Source organism: Pteropus alecto, unplaced genomic scaffold (genome assembly GCF_000325575.1).
Source record: "Pteropus alecto unplaced genomic scaffold, ASM32557v1 scaffold29, whole genome shotgun sequence".
NCBI classification, from domain to species: Eukaryota; Metazoa; Chordata; class Mammalia; order Chiroptera; family Pteropodidae; genus Pteropus; species Pteropus alecto.
Window position 1 is genome coordinate 1,279,700 of NW_006443120.1, and position 11,911 is coordinate 1,291,610.

Below are 11,911 nucleotides of genomic sequence, written 5' to 3' on the forward strand. Positions count from 1 at the left end.
AAGACTTTGTTAATAGACTTTTTGTTTTTTTTTTTTTTTTTTTTTTTTTTTTTAATTTAAAATAGCAGCTATAGATGTTATTTCCTGATTGACCAGTTTTAGGTAATACGAAATTTTATCAGATGCATACGTATTAAGGTTTTGATGTTTTCTTGATGAATTGGCCCTTTTATCATTATAAACTATCTCTCTTCATATTTAGTAATATTCCTTATCCTGAAGTACATCCTTCTAATATTAATATAGCCATTTTTCTTATTACATTTGTTGCCTTTTAAATTCTTGAGTATATTTAGAATGACTGGTCTTAAAGTCTTTGTCTGCTAATTTCATCATCTAGATTTGTTATTTCTGGATCTGTTAATATTGACTGATTTTCTCATTATGGATCAAATTCTCCTGCTTCTTCATATGTCTAATTATATTTATTGAATGCTAAACATTGTATATGTTACACTGTTGAATGTTTGAATTTTATCTTTATTCAGTAAGTGTTAAATTTTGATTTGACAGGCAATTAACTTGTTTGAGTATTAGCTTGATCTGCCTGAGGCTTATTTTAAACTTTGTGAGTATATCTAATTTGGCCCTATTATATTTCCAGACTCTTTACTGAAGTTCCCCAGCGTTTAACAAAGTATCTTCATTCTGGGTGGCTGGAAGTTAAATATGAGCAGTGTCTACCCTATGTGAGATGTAGGAATTATTCACCTTAAACCTGTCTTGAAGTTGTTAATTTTCTGACTTTATGGAGTTTTGCTCTTTGCACATACAGCTTACTGTTCAACCAAAGAATCAAGAGAATTTCTGTGCACAATTCTGGGGTTCTATAGAGCTCTCTCTTCTCTGGTATCTTTCTCTATGCTCTTTAGCCATGTCAGTCTCCCCAAACTTTAATCTCGTGTCTTCTCAACTCAGTAAGGCCTCCATGCTCTGCTTGGGTTTCCCTTGCATGCAGTCCAAAGAATGCTAAAGTAATCATAGTGTTCATTTTATTTTTCCCCCTCAGTTCTTTTCTGCCTGTTTTCATAATCTACAAAGTTTTATTTCACGTATTTCATCTAGTTTTCTTTTAGTTATTTACAATGTGAGGTCTAGTCCAGTATCATTTATTCTGTCATGACTATGGGCAGAAACCCTACTTAATGATCTGTGTCAACCTTGACCACAATTTCTGTTTACCCTGAAGACATAAGAAAGAGTAAGCTTTTCCCTCTCATTAATCTTTAACCTATCCTTGCTATACAGGGATGTGTATTTGCTTCCAGAACTCTGAAATCAACTTAATCTGAAATATTTCAACCAGATCATGAAAATGACAGGTAAACTTGAGTATAATTATGTATGGAGCAGATTGTGTTCCTTCAGGAAAGAACAAGAAATAAAAAAGCAAGAGAATGGAACAGGAGAAAGAGCAAAGGGAAGAGAAGAGGAAGAGAAAAAACATCACAAAAGAAAAATAGATAAAGAAGACAAGAATTTTACATCTCTATGAATTAAATTTTCCAAAAGAATAAGAACACTTCTGCCTCCAGCCTTGTGACTCACCAGGAGTGCTGAGATCATTGAGGCATGAATTAGAAAAAGGAGCCAAATATTTGTTTCTATACATTGCATTTTTTCCCTTTTCAAGGAAGGATATGTTTATGATAAGAAGTCCATACAACAATATAGTGAAAAGCGATAGTGAGAGTGACAAAAATATTTAACTTAAGAATTAAAAAATGAAAAGTTATAAAAACAATAGCTTTTGGCATTGGAATTAAGGTAGATGTTGAATGCTGGAGATTTAGTAAGTGCTGTTTCTTAGTAAGTGTTCTAGCTGTGCTGAATAATACAGCTAATGCACTGTAGCACCTTCAACTTCTGCAGCAAAACTGCTTACTATGTACAGTTTATGCCATCAATAAATAATCCATTTTAAAGGGCAACAGGTGTTGAGTTCTTAGTTCTTACTCCTATTTTTCATTTCTTCCTTGTATTTCAAACTTAGCTCTTTAGAAACAAAACTCATACTGTTGCCAGAGTTGCCAGAATTATCAAAACTGAGGACATTATTTTCTGACAAAAGACAGATGGCTGGAAATCTAATGTGCTTTTGGTTTGCTTGTTTGTTTGTTTGTTTGTTTGTTTTTGGCTCAGTGCGTCTGTAGGGGGGGAAATGTCATTATTCACTAAAAAACCTTAACAGTGGACTCGTTGCAGGATTCTCGAACGGAGAGATGAGACACTGAGGCTATAAGCAGGAAGCAGCATTTATTAATGCCGGCACTGGCTCCCCAGATTCTTATCTAAAGGCTGAGCCCCAATTGTAACAAAACAGCTAGTTATATATAGTCTTGTCATTCCAACGCAGCTACATATATAAGAAAGAACATTAATTGGTTGGCAAGCTATGAAAAAACTGATGTTAGCTGGAGAGTTCTTGAGGTGGGGGAGGTAGCTATGAGGAAAGACCTTGTTCAAGCAGGAAATGGCCACGAAGGGTCAGGCTGCCACATTTCTACCTTTGATGCTCAGACCCCAGGACTGGGTCATAGAGCACCATCTCCTTTTTCCAACTTTTGGTTTAGAGGCTGGAAATGTTGCAGAAAAGTTGCAAAAATCAGACCGGCAAGAAACCAAGTATCACTCGGAGAGTTGGAAAACTCAGGTTTATTATGCAGTCAGGTTTATTATGCCGCCGGTGGTAGAGCTAGCGCTCTGAAAATCTGGGCCGGGAGTTCAGTTTCAACATTCTTTATATAGAATTTATTTGGCATGGGCTGATTGGTTAATTTGTCCTCAGATGGTTACAAAGCATGGGAGTTCCTATGGATTCAGGTAGTTACAAAGAGTTACAAAGTGCCAGTTACATTTGTTGCTTAGACAGAACAAGCAAAAGGGAAGATGAGTCTTTAGTTAATTTTGAGTACAGCTTATGCAGCAAGCATATCTACAGAAGCAGAACAAAGAGCTGATTAGCTTTTTGAGTGAAAATTCCTCTTCTGTACCTCTACAGCATGAGGACTCTTATTGCAGTTTTATTGGCTCAATACCAGGAAAGAGTCATGGGCCACTAGTTTAGGTCTGTGTGATTTAAAAATAGCATTCTTTTACATGGGGTTTCTCCAACCTAGTGAGTATATTCCGGACCTATCTGGCCAAGACATTCTTCCCCTACTACTTTTGAGGAGAAGACCCAGCTGGAGGATGTAAAAGGTGTCTAGGCTAGTTCCCTTCCAAGGGCAATGTTCACTCGCCAGTGCTCCTCCGCAAACCCAACGTTTAGTGACACCATGTTCATGGGCTATCCTCTCAGCTGGGTCAATAAAGAGGTTCTTCCCTAGGTTTTAGCCCAAGGTGGCCTTTAGCTGATTATATATTCGTGGGCTTTGGGGCATAGGAGACAGTGTAGGCTTAGATGAGGTTGAATTATACAGCCATTGGACAATTTCTCTGACTAGTGGGCCCTCTGCGTGATTATGAACCTTTCCCCCACTTGAGGTCTATTGCCAACACGCCCAAGTTTCCTCTAATTTTTTAGGCTCTTGGCAGGATTGATCACATTCAGATTTAACCTTTATGTACCCTATTCAATATTGGAATTCTCAATGAGTGCAGAGGGTGGTATTTAGGGCACATTGTCCAGGTAGGCCAGTTATGGAAGTGAAGCCTGTGGCAGTGTTGGACCCTATCCTGTACCTTTTCATGCAATAGATACAAGGGGAAGAAGTGGGGAGACTGGTGCCACACAAGTGGAAGAGTAGGAGGAGAAGGAAAAGTCTTTAGGGATGCCATCCTGATGAGACGTTGTCCTTAGTCTTCTTCCACGCGTAGATTGGTCAGCTTCCGGTGTGACCAAAACGGGGCCGAAGTCTTACTCTTGGTCTGTTGGCACAGTCGGTGTTTTTTTCTGGAGGGTTGCCTTGAGGGGCTCAGAAGAGTCTGGAACACATTCTCACTTGGCAGCTGCGGGTTTAAGTCTGCTGTGATGTATCCAGGGCATTATTTCAGCAACCTTAACTGCAGTGGGGTTAGACAAAATGACAGGAACCGGGCCTCTCCACAGGGGTGTTAAGGGCTGAATGTTCCACTCCTTTAACCAGACTGAGTCTCCTGGCTTAAAGGAATGAACTTCAATGGTTAAACTGACAAGGAGCCTTTCCCTAACCTATTGGTTGAGAGTCTGAAGCTGTTGTCTCAGAGTCAATTCACCTATTTCGTTGAGGTCTCCTCGTAATCCTTTGATGAGATCCATACAGGATCTCGTAGAAAGAGAACCTAGTCTTCTTGGTTAGGGTCAACCTGATTCTTAATAGTGCCATGGGGAGGACTTTGTCACAATGTAGATGTGTCTTCCGACATAGTTTTCCCAACTGAGTCTAAAGGGTCCTGTTCATGTATTTCACTTGTTCTGAACTCTGTGGTCGATAGGCGGAATGTAATTTTCATTTAATATTTAAATTTTTGGCTAGTAACTGCATTATTTCTGCTACAAAGGCTAGCCCATTATCTGAGCCAATGGAAATTGGTAGGCCAAATCATGGGACAATTTCTCAGAGGAGCAGTCTGGCTATTTTTCGGGCCTTCTCATTCTGAGTAGGGTAAGCCTCTGGAATAGGTGAAAAAAAAGACCAAGAGATACTTGAGGCCCCGTGATCGAGGCATTTCAGTGAAGTCTACTTCAAGTTCCTCAAAGGGGGTGCCACCGACAGTTTGGATCCTCAGTGAGGCACACGGCCCTTGCCTGGGGTTGTCACGGGCACAGACTTTGCACCATTCACACACCGTTCTGGAGATGCTAGACAGCCGAGGGAAATAGAAGTACCAGCCCCGAGTGGTTTCTAGGGCAATGCGACCAAGATGAGCCCTTTGGTGAAACTGCTTGACAAAAGCTGGGGCTAGGGTCCTAGGGGCTGCAATTCGTCTGTCTTCGAACTTCCACTATCCACTGGGGCGGAAGCTCCCCTCTTCAGTCTTAAACCAGGCATCTCCTTGAGGCGAGTACTTTGGTTCCAATTGGCTAAGGGACTGAGAAACAGAGAAGCATTTAGAGCTGTAGGGCTGGCCATTTCCTTGGCTGCTGCCACTTTGGCAACATGGTCTCCCCTGCGGTTGCTCTGGGCAATTATGATGTCCCCTTTTTGATGCTCTCTGCAGTGCATGACTGCTACTTTCCTGGGAGCCCACACAGCATCTAAGAGTTCTACAATTTCCTTTCCATATTTTATGTCTTTCCCCCCAGAACTGATTAGACCCTTCTCTTTGTATAGGGCTCTATGTATGTGGAGGGTGGTGAAGGTATACTTAGAGTCAGTATATATGTTAGCACACACTCTTGCTGCCAGCTTAAGGGTGCAGGTCAAGGTGATCATCTCTGTCTTTTGTGTTGTGGTTCCCCTAGGCAAAGGTTTTGCCTCAGTGGTGGAATATAGGGTCACCACAGCATATCCTGCAAGGCATTCTCCTCCCCTCACAAAGCTGCTACTATCAGTGTAATATTTTACATCAGGGTCCTTGAGGGGCTGGTCTGTCGAGTCGGGTCAGTTGGAAAACACTTCATTCATGACTTCAATGTAATCATGGTCTGGCTGGCCAGGTCCAATGGATAGCCAGTTTCTTGGCCTCTGACACAAGGAGGGCCATGGCTGCAAGTGCTCTCAAGCAGGGTTGCCTTCCCTGGGCAACGGGGTCAAGCTGTTTGGAGAGATAAGCCACGGGACAGTGCCAAAATCCTAGCAGTTGGGTTAAGACCCCTATTGTGATACCCGTGCCCTGGTTTACTTACGGAAAGACACCCAGACTTAATCAAATCTTTCTTTCCATAAGTGGAAGGCAAAGATTGGTTGATTCTGAGGAGCCAAGTGAATGCAGAAGAAAGTGTCCTTGAGGTCCAGACATGAAATAAGCTGCCTCAGGGAGGATGAGGCCTAAGAAGTATATGGGTTGGGGACAATAGGGTGTAGGGTGATAGTCGCCTGGTTGACTGTTCGTAAATCTTGGACCAGCTGGTATTCATTGGTCCCTGGATTCTGAACCAGCAAGAGAGGTGTATTCCAGGATGATTGTCAGAGATGAAGCATTCTATACTTCAGAAGTCTCTCTAAATGTTTTTGGATCCCCACTTGTGTCTTATAAGGGATGAAATACTGTTTTTGGAGGGTTGGCTCAGCTCCTGGTTTTAACATCACACACACTGGAGGAATATATCAAGCCAGTCCTAGAGGGCTGTCTTCAGCCCACACTCTTGGTACCTTGAAGGGGTGCTCGGGTCTCTGTTGAGACCCTTCTATGAGACTACAGAAGCGCCACTCTTCTCCTTGGGGAACTGTGAATGACATAATCCTTGCTTCCGGCCTCCCCAAGGTTAGGGCTGCTTGGTCACGTGTGTCAAAGGTAATTTGAGTCTGTAGTTTTTCTAAAGGTTCTTGTCCCATCAGTGCCACAGGGCAGTCGGGCACATATAAGAATTCGTGGACGACTTGTCCTCCTAGGTTGTACCGGTGGGGCAGCAGGAAAGGGCGATGGATTCATCCCTTGGTTGCTCCCATAATGGTAGCTTCTCTTTGAGAAAAGGGGCCCACAGGCTGAGTTACAACTGAATGTTCAGCTCCGGTGTCAACCATAAAGTTAACAGGCCGGCCTCTGACTATCATTTGGACCATAGGCTCCTGCGGGCCTAGCAGAATGGAGCCTGGTCTGGTCTAGTGTTGGTAACAGGCTTATTTTCATTTAATTGACCTTGGGAGGGTGCCAAGGCTTGGGCTAGGAGGACCCTACAGTTCTCTAGGCGGACTCTCAACCAAGGGTATTGAGTGCAAACAATTGCCTCCCGAGAATTGCTATAAGGGAATTAGTTTGGGTGGCCAGGTTGACCTGTAATAACTTGAGAGTCCTTTGCAATAATTCCCTTATCAAGCGCTCCCTCTGCTGGCGATCCAATGCCGAAAGCAGGCCAGTTGATCTCACAAAGGGTGCGACATTTCTGTGGGGTGAGTTTAATTCCATAATCTCCTTAATAACCCTTTTTGAAATTCTTAAGCATACAACCTAAAGGTGTCTGTTTACTCTGTTGTCCACCCATCCTTCCACCTGTGGTCAGTGACGTACATACACTCAGAGATTCGCTTCGCCCATCTCTGGCCACTCCCTTCATGGGAATCTTTCAGGCACCTCTTAGCAATTGGTGCGTCGGTATAAACCCCCGACTTGGATCACTGGAGTGGACTCCTCACGGAAATCCAGTGACGCCACCCTAAGCCGTATGAGGTTCACCACAGAACCATGGATAGGGGCTCAACTCTTGCTTTGTAACTAGACTACACCTCAGTCATATGTAATCACACACCAAACACACTCCACACTCCACCCTATGTACATGAGAGGTCACGGTTTCCTCTAAGAAATGTAGAGTATTTGGGTGACCTCGGGAGTTGATCAGACTCCCCTTCTGGCCTCTAGTGGACAGGCTGTCTCTAGGACCTGGGTCCTTACCATACCATTCAGTTGGGCAGTGTTCCTGGGCTGGTTCCTGTGCCTCTCTGGGTTCCATTGTACTTCTGGGGCAGCTGCCCAAGGTCACTGAAAGAGACATTTCTCCCTTTACAGGCAAGGGGCACTTTGGCGTGCCAAGCAAAGTCTATGTCTCTCTGCATCCTGGGGGCCAGACTCCAAAGACAAGGGAGGCAAAAACTGCCATCTTCAGATCCCTGATGAGCCCCCAGAAATGTTATGGGATTTTTGAGTGGAGAGACAAGACGCCGAGGCTATAAGCAGGAAACAGCATTTATTGATGCCGGCACTGTCTCAGCAGATTCTTATCCAAAGGCTGAACAGGCTGAGAATTGCGGGGCATTTCACGGGAGTGTTCCTACCATTTCTCAGAGACAACCAAAACCTACAACTAGTTGTTTCCTGTTTCTTCCTCTTTTTGTTAAATTGGAACACTAAGGAAGATGATGAACTGAAGATGTGAAAAGATGTCTCAAAATACAGCTGCTTTAATGTGGGCATTGGGAGCAATTTAAGTGACTAAGGATAGTATGTGCATAAACTTCTGATGTTAGATATGTGGCTGCTTCCTCTAATTGGAGCTGGGAGCCAAAAAAGCCTTCCCCTAAAAACATAAATTCAAGCAAGAATTTTTTTATTTAGCCACCAACATGAGTTTTTGTTGGGGTTTCCTACTTGGTCTACCACTCTCCTTACTGTAAATGAGGGCAGCTCAGAAGGAGATAATACTTGTTGATTCTAAACTAAAGATAGAACTATTAGCAGATGTGGGAGCCAGTCAGGACCTGTGAGGTAGAGGTGCATTGATCTACACCCTCAAAACAAAGATCACAGGTATATGCCTGTGCTTCCCACTGAGTAGTGCCCTTAATGTGTCCGTAATGAGTGGAACCCTAATGAGGATTGATGTGTGTGACCCAGTGGAGCCAGAGCACACATCAGCCACTGTGATTGGGCTCAGTCTTCCCAAGAGGTTTTTCTGTTCATCCACTGTCATTCTAATGTAGGGAGGAGGCAAGAGAATTAAAATGTTAATCAAGCCACAATCTGAGACTGCAATAAACTGACCAGCCCTGGGCCAGGCCAGAAGGACACCTTCAGAACAAAAGATTTCTATTGAAATTGCTAACAAAGCATTCCCCCACACCTATGTAGGGGAACACAGGAACCAAGAGTCATTCCCTATGGCTAAAACCATGGGAAATTTATGGATTAAAGTCTAGGGACTGCCAGGAGGCCTTTCACTCTACATATTCTTACCTTTTCAAGCTACATATTATTCTCCTTCTTCACTGTATGTCCATATCAGAGGAAGTGAGAACTAAAGAATGACATATATAAACTGAATTCTCTGAACACTCAGGGTCCCTCTCAGTGCCTTTTCTGTCTCTCTCACTGTCCTTGTCTCTCTCTATTGTCACTGTCCCTCTCAGTGCCTTCACTGTGTCTCTCTCTATGTCTCTTGCACTGTCACTCTCACTCTCTGCCTCTGAGAGGAGACCACACTATCTGTGGAGTGTTATTCCTTTTCTAATAAACTTTCCTTTTGACTCTAACTTTTGGCATGTGTTTCAAATTATTTCTACACTCTCCGCCAAAGAATCCTCTTCTCTCAGTGTAGGGTTTGTTAAGGGTGTGGCTCTGGGCAAAGATATGCTAATCGCCAACTTCTGCTTCTGTAATCTGCTTGCTTGTTTGATGTTAACTAGGGTGTGGTTAATCTGTTTGCTTGTTTGATGTTAAACCAGGGTATGGTTCTAGCCTTTATAAACTGCCTCTTTGGGGAGCTCAGGGCTGATCTCCTCTAACCCTGCGTGGTAGAGAGTCAGTCGCCGGCTGGCTAATAAAGGCTCATAATTAATCTCAGTTGGCTCCGTGGGTCTCAGAATCATTCGCGCCACAACAGGTTTAGTCTCCCCCTTCCAACCCAAGGAAATTTGCTCTGTTCTGAATCAATTCTGAAGTCCAAGCAATGTTATGGCAAGAACAATACTGTGACCCACGGAGCCAATTGAGATTAATTATGAGCCTTTATTAGCCGCCGGCGACTGACTCTCTACCAGGCAGGGTTAGAGGAGATCAGCCCCGAGCTTTCAGAGGAGGCAGCTGATAAAGCTTAAGACCATATCCTGGTGGTCTCCTGAACAAGCAAGCAGATTACAGAAGTGGAAGTTGGCTGTTAGCATATCTTTGCCCGGAACGACACCCTTAATTAACAAGTAAATGGATTACAGAAGCAGACATTGGCCATCTTCATATCTTATACAATACACTTCCTAAACCACACACAAGCAAGTAGGACAACTTCTGGTATCTAAAGATATTTCTTCCCTGTAGCTGACTTAGCTAGTTGGCTCACTTGAAAATTTTCCACCCTCAACAGCAAGACAGGGGGCCAACTCAGATACCCTTGGCAATGGCAACACCAGTAGCTGACAATGGATGGGAGGAGAGGGATGTTATCTTCAGTTGGAAAAATATTTAAAGAAAGAAAACAATATGGCCAGTGCATTTAAGTATTTATAAACTCATGAGAGTGAGAGAGAAACACATTCTCAGATAGTATTGGTAGACTGAAAAAGGACTTAAAAAGTCATTAGCTCAACTATTTCAGACATCGAAGAGCAAAAAATGAAGTTAAGAAAAGTGTTAAGAGCTGAATTGTGTTTCCCCAAAATTCATATATTAAAGTCCTAACCCTTAGTACCTTAGAATGTGACTGTATTTGTAGATAGGGCCTTTGAAGAGACAGTTAAGTTAAAATGAAGCTACTGGGGTGGGCTCTAATCCAATAAAACTGGTATCTTTATAGAAAAGGAGATTAGGACATACAGAGAAACATCAGGAATGTGTGAACATAGAAGACACAGAGAAGGCAACCATCTGCAAGCCAAGGAAAGAGACCTCAGAAGAAACCAACTCTATCTACATCTTAGTCTTGGCCTTCCAGCCTCCAGAACTATGAGAAAATAAATTTCTGTTGTGTAAACCACACAATGTGTGGTGTTTGTTATGATAGCCCTTGTAAATTAACACAGAAAGAAAAAGAATTTGCCCAAGATTACGTAAGAATTTGGGGTCAGAGCTCTAAATCTTCTAGGACTGTGATCTTTTCACTAAACCACAGAGCTATTAACACACATATGCACACATATATGTACATAATAGAGGACTCACTGAGACTTTAAGAGAGTTTTTCTCTATATAGTTCTATGACGGCATAGACATCTATAATGGAAAAATGTGTGCAATTTAAATGCTACTTATGATGGTCATAAGAAACATTCTAGAGACTCAAATTAGAAGCAGAATGGGTGGTGTATCACTCTAAATCTGGTCTCCTGGGGTTCGGACACTTTCTGTAAGAGTGTGTGTGTGACAGAGTAAGAGAGAGAGCTCCATGAAGAGGGGACCCATGGCACTGGGGACTGAGTTAAGCTGCAGGCCCTCTGTTCCCTTCTCAGATGGCTCCAGCTTATTCTAGGTTGTAAGTGCCTTTGCTGCCACCACAGAACATACCCAGCTGAAGGGAAAATGTTTATGCATTCCCGTGGTGCCTAAAAGCTTAGATAAGGGCTATTTTTGAACAACTTTCCTCAAAGAAAGAATAAATAACTCCTGTTGAACTGAAAGCTGCTTCAAGGCCAGCTGCCTGGATGCTTCTGTAATGTAGAGCATCCACAGGTTTTCCTTCTCTCTCTCTGTCTCTCTCTCTCTGTCTCTCTCTCTCTGTCTCTCTCTCTCTGTCTCTCTCTCTCTGTCTCTCTCTCTGTTTCTGTCTCTGTTGCTGTCTCTATCTCTATCTCTTCCTCTCTTCCTGTACATTTGGTCAGAGTTCTCTGCTTTCCACCCAGTATCAAGGCACCAGCTCAGCTTACTTGAAGGTGTTTTCAGCCTTGTTTTATGAAGCACAGTAATTTCTCTTTAGCTGGGTTAGCTAATGTGTTTTCACTCTATCTATAGCTATTTTCCATTAAATGGCTCTGTAGCTTCATAATATCATTCACAGTACTTTATATCAACATGGTGCTTTGCTCTCTGCAGAGTGTTTTCCTCTCCCAAGTGACAGGTAAAGGTATTTATGTGTGTTGAGGTGGAGACATGAATGCCTAAGGAAAGGAAGTCTCCCAGTCCAGTGACTGAAATGAGCCATCAGAGCAGTACAGAGGTGGGGTTGAAGAAGGAGGAAGTGCAGCCTTGGTCAAGCAGTGATGTCTTTAACAGTTGGGTGTGAAAGTGTTCTGGGCTGGAGTTAAAAAGTTAGAAATTCTCAAGTAGAAGGCCAGCTGGTACACAGCCTGCTCATTAGAGAAATGTCCTTGATTTCCCAACAAGTTTCCATTTTTATCACCTCTATTACAGGTTCCCACCAAATACAACTTTCCTTTTTTTTTGTAGATTTACAGTGATACTTTTA